The following is an 11547-nucleotide window of genomic DNA, read 5'->3' on the forward strand; positions in this document are numbered from 1 at the left end:
GGATGAAGGGTGCCTATGATAGACTTATTGGGGAAAGGGTTCGAAAAAAAAGAAAAAAAAGAAGAAGAAAGCATGAAATCTTAGTAAGAAGCTTGCCTTGTGCATTTGTTTCATCATTACCCTCATTTTTTTTTGTTTGTCAATCACATGACTCAAACTCAATTCAACATGCATGGATGGAAGAGGGTAGGAAGAATGAAGGTTGTAATGTGAAGAAAGCATGTAGAGAATGGAAAGATGATGTAGATGGAGAAATATGAGAAAATTAGGAATTGAATGTACCCCCAACTCAAATGACGGAGAAAACCGACTCATGCATGAACCTAAGACATGGTCATGGTGTATATAAATATTAGTGGGTGCTTTATTGTGAGTGCAAGTGACATGTTAAGACTCGTGTCATGACCATGTGGCTAGATTATGTGACTAGACTCAAACAAAGACTAAGTTAAGACCTCACGTATATGCATTAAACTGGACAGGCTGTGGTATTTTAGTCATAACTTTTGATTTGCGTCTCTGATTGGGATGAAACCAACGCCAAATTAAATATAAAATTCAGGGCTACAGATCCATAGGCTGTAAGAATCATAGTTCTTCCTAGAACTCCGGCTATGACCAAAACAAGATGACGCTTGTGCAGTATACGGGAATAAAAATCCGAGTTGACTTAAAGGAACTATGACTCGATTTTATGTTTATTTATTAACTCAAATTAATTAATTAATTAAACAAAGTCTTTTAGTCATTAAATAGTTTATTTAGGCTCAATCACAAGTCAAACCAAACGGTTAGGAAAAAATACATAGAGTATGCACACCAAATAATGCACAATTAGTCAAGTAGGCACAATATGATGCAATGAGTTTGCAACCAAACCATGGCTCTAGTTCTCTAAAGTTCGGGATATGGGTTAATCAATAGAGGGTCCATGGTTAATTGTCAGGATGCACCACGCGGAAGCCTAACCGTGAAGGGTTGGCGCGAGATGATGGGACACCGCGAATTTAGAAAAACTCGCTTCCATGGTTTGGTGAATTCAACATTCTCGGATGTACCCTTTGTTGCTCAGAGCGTTCAATCAGGTAGATGGAGCATGAATTTCCAGAGGGTTATGTCCATATGTAGAACACATATGGGTTTCAGAAAAGTGATAAAAACTCAATCAGGAAGTAGGATCGAGCAAACAATGCTAAAAACTGGTCGAAATTATAACGCATATTTCTGGCTCGATATTGGAAGAATTTGGCGCCAGCAAACAGAGCTGTCGTCTGGCGCTAAAGTCAAAATGCTGGCGCTAACTTCTGTTCGCTGACGCTAATTCCTACATGCCTCAGCAACTTTCTATGCTCGATAAAATTTTCTAGTTTCGCGCAGCATTATTTCGGTCCTAGTTGTGAAAGATATTCCTCAAATTTCCTACGTGTAAAAATCCTATGTTTTTAACTCATTACGGATGGTCTTTCCAATGAGATCTTTTTTTATGCATATGACAATAATGTTAATCAAAATTACGCACATGAAATACTTAGAACGTTTCGAGTCTCATCTACTCATTCTAAATCATTGCCGAAATAAATTTCAGAAATTAAAATAGAAATCCTCCCTAGTGAAGTCGCCAAAAAGTGTAGGGAATATTTCAAGCATTATCCCTAGCTTGAACCTCACTGTGATCAAACACTAAAGAACGGTGGCGTCCAAAGGGAAAGAAGATAGAGCAAAAGAGTCGCCAACAAGTTTTAGGAACTTGTAAACCGTTCACGAGGTGAAGGTTACACCCCTTAACGATCCAGGAGATCGTCAACTCCAATAGGTCTGGAACCATGACTGGTAGTTAGGGGAAAAGGTACAAATCCAACCTAAAAGAGGTTGAACCTGCCCTAATAATAGACCTCTACTTTCTTCTGATCGTATTCATGTGCGCTTTCTGACTAACATGCAATAGATAAGATTAACTCTAAACCTGTTTATCTATGTTGGTTGAATATTAATGCACAAATAAATCTATTATTGGCGATCACTTGAATTATAATCAAATTAACCCTAAACAAGATTACTAAATATCTTATTAAGCATGATTACAAGTACAAATTCCCTTTAAACATGTATAAAAGGCGTGATCAAGCAATAACAATAAATAATCAAGCAACATAATAATAATCATAATATAAAAATTATAATCATAATCATAACAATTATAATAATCATAATAATAATAATTAAAAAATAATCATAATCATGTTAAAGCATAATAATAGCAAGATCCTAGGCATGATAATAACAAGATTAATAACAAACCCTAGCATGTCACTAAACAATAAAAATCAAATCTTTAACTCTAACATGATACTAACACGCTATTAGGAAAGACAATAAAAGACATCATTGAATCATAATTGACATTATATTTTTTACCCTAAACATGATACTAGGAACTTATTGTTGTCATTCTAAACATCAAATTAAGAAAAACATCCTAACATGATACTAGGAATCAATAAAATAATCTAATCATGATTTCTATATCATAATAACAATGCAAACTATTAAAGCACTTACTTGGATGCCTCGTATCTCTTTCTAATAACAAAATACACACGTTAGTAACCTCAAGGAAAATAATAAACAAATAATTAAATCAAATAATTGAAAGAGAGATTTGGGACCAAACCCTCAGAAATTAAAACCTTTCACGTCTAGGGCGAAGGCAACTTCGAAATTGGCTAGGTGTGTCTAGTGCTAATGTATGAGGAATTGTGTTTGTAAAAAGCTAGGCTAGAAAGAGAGAGAGAATCAAGAAATTCTTGATGAGAGTTGATGAGAAATGGTGATTGAAAAATGGAATATATGACCTCTATTTATAGAGAAAAAAGAGGGTCGAAGAATAAGAAAAGAATCCGAATTCGAATCGCAATAGAACTCGATGGACATCAGTTTTTGTGGATTTTGTTTTATTATATCTTTTGATCCAAAAGTCAAAATAAGTAATATAATATGGAGTTGGAAAGCTCTTGAAGTCTACTTTCCAATCCAATGTGAATCAAATTAAAATATTTTGTAGATAAAAAGATATGGCCGAAATAGTAGGACGATGTTAGTTCTGGATAGAGTTTCATATCTCATTCATATCTTTTTCATTATAACTTGGATTTAATATTATAATATATCATTGGATAGATAATTTCAAGATATATCCAAAAATATAAAATTTGGATAAAGATTATGAGCCACGAAAATAAAATCTCACTGTCTTTGAACATCTTTAAATTCGAATAGAATTAGGATTTAAGAAAATGGAAAGTTTTTATTTAACTCAAATTCTTTAATCTTATCTTTTCAAAAAGGATAATTAAGATCTTTTAGAAACTAATAGAAGCTTCTAATTAATCCTAATTATTTTAGGAATAGGATTAAACCTTTGGACCCTCCACATGATCATTGGGTCGTAGGTAAAATCCGGTTCGAGCCCAGTTTAGTATTTTGGCCATAACTTCCTCATTATTCATCGGAATTGGGCTTATAATATATCGTTGGAAAGGTCTTTTCAAGCCCCATACAACTACACCATTATTGGACCCATATCATGGACCAAACTAAACTGGAATGCACTTTTTTCAAAAATTAGGGTAAGAAAAGAAATATTTTAAAAAACAAAAAGAAGAGATATTTTAATAAAAACATCCTCATCATTAGACTTTTCACACTTTCGCTTTATTCGATAATAAAATGACATGAAAGGTATTCATCACTGGGTTTGGTTTTGGGGAGGCACATTTGGGTGTCTACACTTACTGACTAATAAGAGCTTGATTGTTTAAGTGTGTGATCAGTGCAAAGACTTGGAGAATTAAGTGACGAGCTAAGATACCATAAGGAACAGGAAGGCCAGAAACAAAGCTGTCCAAATAAGAGATTTCCCTCACAGGAATTGGCGCTTCAGAAATGAAGACTTGATAAGAGAAGGTTCCCTCAGGGAATAGAAGCTTAAGAGAAAAAGCTCACCAGAGAAGAGAAGTTCCTTCCAAGGAACAGAAGCCTCGGAGAAGAAGCTTCATCAGAGAACTTGAAAACTAAATATATTTTTATATTTTAGGATTTATGTAAGGATAAGATATTAAGTTGCATTCGAAATACTGTGTGGAATTGGTCTAAAAAGATAATATTATGCTAGCTAATTTTTAGGAAAGTTGTTATTCTCTAACGATTATCTTTTCCAACAAAAAGAATATTTTATTTTTATTTCTAATTTTACAAAATATCTTCTGAAAATAAAATCTCCATGTTTCCCAAAACTTGCGGCCTACTCCCCATGTTCTTCTTCAAGTCGTGGTTTTGCACATTGAGGAGTTCATGGTTCCTTAATTCAAGGGACATGATCTTCTTAGTGGGTATGAGTAGTGTCATAATGGATTTGTTGCATAATAAAGTGTTTCCAAGGCTTTTATTTCTTTATAAATAGTTCATAATTTCTGTTCGAAAATTTCACCCTTGCTCACATAAGTTTTTAAGCTTTTAATCGAGTTAAGAGTCCAATTCCACATAAGTTGATTAGAGTGTTCTTAATGTTCTTGTACTAGAGTTTTTATTCTTTTTTTGTAGTTGTAATTTGGGAATGGGGAAGTTTGAGTGAACTTCTGTATTGTGAGAAAGAGAAGTGAGAAAGAAGAAGAGAAAGAGAAGAGAAAGAGAAGAGAGAAGTGAGAAGAGAAGAGAAAGAGTAACAAGTTGGGTGACTTGTTCCTCGGGGCTTCAAGTTCGTTGAGGAACTTGAAGTAAGAGTCTTTAGTTTGTAATAGGATTTATTTCCCTATTCTAGTGAATATTCTTTTCCTAAAATCCCAAGTGGTCGTGGTTTATCTCCTTGATTAGGGCCAAGGAGTTTTCCACGTAAAAATCTCTCGTGCACTTTAGTTCCTTCAGTTTATCTTTCTGTTCCTTTAGCTTACTTAGTTTTAATTTTGCAAAAAGTTTGGCTAAATTCTCATACTACAATTCAACCCCCCTTCATGTAGTATTCATAGAAACAACAATTGGTATTAGAGCCTAACTTCTAAGAGATTCAAGAAACCCTAAAGAAGAAAGGTCTTGGAGAAAATGAATACTCACGAAAAGCTCGAGGAAGGATACTCAACTCAGAGACCTCCTATGTTCAACGACAAGTTCTATACCTACTGGAAAAACCGCATGGAGATCTTTATCAAGGCAGAGAACTACCAAGTCTGGAAGGTCATTGAAGTTGGTGATTTCGAAGTCACCAAGAAAAACGCTTAGAATGAGGTAATCCCTAAGCCCATGTCTGAATATGAGAAAGAGGATTTTGATAAGATGGAAATCAATGCTATGGCTGTGAAATTGCTCCATTGTAGGCTTGGACCTCATGAACACAATCGTATTATGGGGTGCAAGAACGCTAAGGAAATCTGGGATTTGCTGCAGATTACTCATGAAGGATCCAATGAGGTTAAACGCTAAAAAATCGATCTACTTATGTCTAAGTATGAATAATTTGAAATGCAGCCTAAGGAGACCATTCAAGAGATGCTAACCCGTTTTACTAACACCATAAATGAGTTGGTTTCCCTTGGTAGACAGATTCCTACAGATGAGAAGGTTAGGAAGGTTCTTAGAAGTCTTCCACAAGATGAGAGATGGAGAGCTAAGGTGACAGCCCTTCAGGAAACGAAGGACTTTACAAAGTTCAACATTGAACAATTAGCAGGTTCTCTCATGACTCATGAGCTACACCTTGGAGTCAACAATGAACCCATGAGGAACAAGGGATTGACTCTTAAGGCTGATGAGGAGAAGGACTCAGAAGTGGACGAGGATGAGGCTGCCCTGATTGTGAGAAGATTCAAGAAGATGTTCAAGAAAGGCCGAACCTCAAGGAACTTCGGGAAAAAGACCTCAAATCTAAAACCTGACTACAGTTGCCACAAGTGTGGATCCCTAGATCACTTTATCAGAGACTGTCCCCTTTGGGAAAATGATAAAGGGAAAGGAAAGGCTAAGGAAAAGGGAAGAGAAAAATTTAGCAAAGCAAACTATCAAAAGTCAGACATGAGGAAGGCCATGATAGTAGCTTGGGGAGACTTAGAGAGTGAAGAAGAAGAGGATGACCAACCAGAAGAGGAGACGGCTAATCTTTGTCTGATGGCTAAATCAGATGATGAAAAGGCTTACCTTGAGGAACTCTAGAAAGAGGTATTTCTTGATCCTAAACAACTTAAAACTCTCTCTAAAGATGTCTTAATAGATATATGTCTAGAAGAAGAAGAGTTCGTTAGAGATAGATGTGTGAAGTTGAATAAATGTGAAAAAGCTCTTAAGGTTTGCAAAGAACATGGTGCTTGGTTGGAAACAACCTATGCCAAGTCTCAAAGCAAATTAAGAGAGCTTGATTTTAAATAAAAACACATAACTGAGATAGCTGATAGAATTAAGAATGAAAGTATTCTTCTGAATGTTAAATTAACTCAGTATAAGCTCATGAATTCTGATATCAGTTCTAGCAGTTCCTCAAGCGATCAGTTGCTTAAATTCAATGTTGATTTTGAAAATTTAAAATATGAGCTTTCTACTTTAAAAACCCAAAAGGATCAACTTGAATCGGAACTGAATGCTAGAAAGGATAGAAGTATTGACCCAAAAGTCATACCTAAGTGGATAGCTGAAGCTCAAGGAAAACAAACTGAAGGCCTTGGTTACATGACCAAGAGAAAAGGTAAGCAAAAGAAATATGTTGAGCTTCCTAGCATGAAGATATGTACTTTTTGTGGTAAGACTAGACATCTCTATGGACAGTGTAGGATAAGAGAAGAAGCTGATAAAAGAAATGTAAAACAAGTGTGGGTCAAGAAAACCGATATTGCATCCATGTCTAAGGAACCCAAGGAAACCTGGGTTCCTGAACCTAATGCTTAGTTTTCTTGCAGGTCCTAGTAAGGGGGAACAACTCGTGGTATCTCGACAACAGTTGTTCAAAGCATATGACATGTGATAAATCAAAATTCCTCTCACTAGAAGACTACCCTGGAGGAACAGTAACCTTTGGGGATAATAAGAAGGGCGAGATCATTGGAAAACGCAAAATTGGAAGATCTAAATCTCATTCCATTAATAATTTGTTCCTGGTCGAGGGCTTAATGCACAATTTGCTCAGTATATCACAATTCTGTGATAAGGGAAACTCTATAAGTTTTACTTCTAATTCTTGCAACATCATCAACAACAAGTCAGGAAAGGTTATTCTTGAAGGAACAAGAAGAGGGAATACATATACTGTTGACCTCAACTCAATCCCAAGGAACAATCTCAGATCAGATCACGGAACTGAATTTGAGAACTCAAGATTTGATGAGTTTTGCAGGGAAAATGGCATGAACCATAACTTCTCAGCTCCAAGAACTCCCCAACAGAATGGGGTTGTGGAAAGGAAGAATAAAACCCTTGAGGAAATGGCTAGAACCATGCTGATTGCAAGTGGATTGCCAAGGAACTTCTGGGCTAAAGCCGTGAATACAACATGTTACATTCTTAACAGAGTAACAATCAGAAGCATCATCAACAAGACTCCCTATGAACTTTTCAGGGGAAGGAAACCAAACATATCTCATCTTAGGGCCTTTGGTTGTAAGTGCTTTGTACATAATAATGGTAAGAAAAATCTAGGAAAATTTGATGAAAGAAGTGAAGAGGCTATATTCCTTGGATATGCCTTTGATAGAAAAGCTTATAGAGTTTACAATAAGAACTCAATGTGTGTTGAGGAAAGAATTCACATAATGTTTGATGAAGTTAACCAGTTTGTGAATGTATAGGAACAGGAAGAAGATAATGATTTTGAAATAGGATTGATAAGAGACAAAGATGAAGAAGAAAATCAAATGCTAACCAAAGAAAAGCATTATGCTACAGAAGGAGATCCACAAGAGAATGAAGATGTTCCTCATCCAGATGAACAGGTGAATGAGGAACAAGCTGAAGAAGAAGAAGCAGAAGGAACAGAACAAGAAGTTCCTCAAATTAGAGTTCCAGCAAGGGAATTTCAACCTAAGTCGTTCAAGTATCAAGGTTCCCATCCTACTGTTCTCATAATCAGTGACATTGGGAAAGGAACTCAAACAAGATCGCAACTAAGGAACTTCTGTGCGTTCCAAGAATTTATGTCCATCCTAGAGCCTCAAAATCATCAAGAATCCTTGGGATATGCTGACTGGATAGTAGCCATGCAAGAGGAACTGAATGAGTTCGAAAGGAACAAAGTCTGGCACCTTGAGCCAAAGACTAAGAACAATAAAATCATTGGGCTCAAGTGGGTGTTCATAAACAAGTTGGATGAGCATGGTACCATAGTAAGGAACAAAGCAAGGTTGGTTGTGAAAGGATATAACCAATAGGAAGGTATTGATTTCGATGAAACCTTTGCTCCTTTAGCTAGATTAGAAGCTATTAGAATCCTAGTAGCTTTTGCTTTTTTATGGGTTTCAAACTCTACCAAATGGATGTGAAATGTGCTTTTCTAAATGGTTTCTTTAATGAGGAGGTGTTTGTAGAACAACCTCCAGGTTTCAAAATTCCTAAATTTCCAAATCATGTCTTCAAGCTTGATAAAGCTCTTTATGGGCTTAAAAAAGCACCAAGAGCTTGGTATGAAAGGCTCTCAAAGTTCCTCTTGAAAAAAGATTTCAAAAGAGGAAAGGTTGATAAAACTCTTTTTCTTAAATATAGAGGAACTGATTTGTTGGTAGTACAGATTTATGTTGATGATATTATATTTGGTGCCACTAACAATGGTTTGTGCAAGTACTTTGCTGAGCTAATGGGTGGTGAATTTGAGATGAGCATGATGGGTGAACTAAATTTCTTCCTTGGACTTCAAATAAAGCAAATAGCAGAAGGAATAATGATTCACCAACAAAAATATATCAAGGAACTTCTGAAGAAGTACAACATGGAGAATGCCAAGACAAATCACACACCTATGGGAACAGCAACGAGACTTGATGATGATCCACAAGGAATAAGTGTGGATCAAACTACTTATAGAGGTATGATTGGTTCATTGCTATATCTAACAACCAGTAGGCCTGACATTTCTTTTAGTGTTGGATTGTGTGCTAGATTTCAGTAGTATTCACATACGATTTAAGAATCTTTAAAGTCTCATCCACTCATCTTAATTAAGCACCGATCACTCAAATCGATAAATAACCAAGAATCCTCCCAAGTGGAGTTGCCAAATGGTAGGCATCATTAGAAGTGTGCCTACGTAAAGCATGTTTGAATATGCTTGACACTCTTAGGAAGTGGGAATTGACATATACTATTAGGGATAAGGAAAGTAGGGAGTCGCCAACAAGTTTTTAAGGAACTTGTAAATTGTCACGAATCATAAAAGGCAACCACGATTAAGGGACAACGATACGCTGCAACAATTGACCCGTGAAGGTTACACCCCATTCATAATACATGAGATTACTAACTCCGTATGGTTTGGAACCAAGAAAGGAGGATCAGGGATGATCGTACAAAGTAATTCATGGAGTCACATTCTCCCGTATTGGCCTCTACTCGATTCTTTTAGTGAAAAGTAATTTCGCGATCTCAAAGGCATGCAAACATTAATCCAAACTATTATTAAGATTAATTGGTTGGTAACATAAAATTCTAAAGTATTGTGATCACTTAATTTAATAACAAGATTAAAAAAGAACCTAAACCAGTTGTCTAAATTATCTTATTAGTCGTGATATTCAATTACATATACCCTTGAACATGCAATATGGTGATCATAAAACATATAATAAAATGAACATTAATATTAGAAGCAATTCAACGTAAATTGTTAGTCAAATCAAATATAAATAAACCTAATCATGATTCTAGCAACAAGAATAAAAATAGGAAAAATGGAAACTAATAATGTCACCTTTGACATTTTTGCTCAAAACAATCCTACCTTTTTGAAATCTAGAAATAATCCCACCTTTAACCCCTATCTGCTCAAAATAGTCCTTTAACCAGTTTGTGAAAATGGTAACTGTTTTAGAAGGTGACTTGCCATGTGTCATCTTATGATTTGTCTAATTTTAAAAAAAACTTTAATAAAAAAAAGGAAAAACAAAATTAATTAAAAAAAAGAAAAAAAAACATCTACTTTCCCCTTCCCTTTTCCCGATCCCATCTAAAGTTCTGAGAAGCCCCGCCCACAAATCCACAATGGCTACTTGGCAAAATTCAGCCCATTCAAACACCTAAACCAGCCACCGGCCAAAACTCCGGCATCCTCGGCAATAACAACCTCCACATCCTCGATCTTTTCCCCATCCTATCTCCTACCCTTGTCTGCAAAATCACATTCTTTAACAGTGCCACCAAAATCTACGATGACATTGCCTCTCCCGGGTTTAGATCAGTTAATTTCATGAGTTTGAACTCGATTTTCTTTTGTGTTTAGGTTTTAAGGTGAGGGAGGTTTTTGGTTTTGTTAACGATGGAGAGAGAGTGTGTGTATGTGGATGGTTTTAGCGGAGGATGTATTGGTGGTGTTGAGGTCTTGGTTGGCGGTGGTGAGAGGAGTAGAAGTCAAGTAGTAAGAGGAGGAGAGAGAAAGAAGGTGGGAGGGTCAGTGGTTGCGGGTGGTGGACTAGTGGAGGTTGGGTGGTGATGTGGTGGGGGTGGTGGTTGTTATGGAAGAGAGTGGTAAGTTAGGAAGAGAGATTAAATAAAAAAAATAATTAAAAATAAAATTAGAATTAACCTGTTAAACAAGTTGGAGGTAAAAGGGATTGTTTTGAGCAGATGGGGGTTAAAGATGGGATTGTTTTGAGCAGATGGGGGGTTAAAGGTGGGATTATTAATTTCCATTTTTCCATAAAAGAGTAATTAAGTGATTAATTACTCACTTTTCGCGTTTCCTTGAATTGCTACATCATGAATAAATTGTTGGTATCTTAAAAAAAATATATAAATCAAATTGAAATAATTAAATAAAATAAAAATTAGAGTTGATTTGGTCCAAACCCTTAGTTAATTCTAGATTTCTTGCCTTGGTTTAAGGACGGAACCTTGGGTCAAGTATGGACTTCTTGGAGTGCTTAAGGGATGTATGGTGGAAGAATAGAGAGGCTGATGTTTAGGCAAAAGGGGAAGAAGAAAATGATTTTTGGTGTAAGGAGAGAGAGATTAATTTTTTGTGCCCTGAACTGCAGAGATGGGGGGGATATAATATAGAAATAAAGAGGGGAATGCACGGAACCCTAGAAGAGATAAGAGCCGTAGAAAAACCCTAATTGGGCACTGTGACACGGTGTGTGTATTGTGAGACGGTACTGGGCACCGTAACATGATACTGTCTACCATGGTACTGTGTCACGGTGAAACACACCATGTTGCGGTGTATAATTTGTCTAAAAATGCGTCCAGATTCATAAGTGCGTAAGAGAAAACGCGGAGAAGCCATGTGAAAGCATCGTGTCACGGTATGTGTACTGCGACACGGTGCAGAATACTGTGTCACGGTACAATGCACCTAGACACGTCAGC

This window comes from Chenopodium quinoa, unplaced genomic scaffold (assembly GCF_001683475.1).
Source record: "Chenopodium quinoa cultivar QQ74 unplaced genomic scaffold, ASM168347v1, whole genome shotgun sequence".
Taxonomy (NCBI): domain Eukaryota; kingdom Viridiplantae; phylum Streptophyta; class Magnoliopsida; order Caryophyllales; family Amaranthaceae; genus Chenopodium; species Chenopodium quinoa.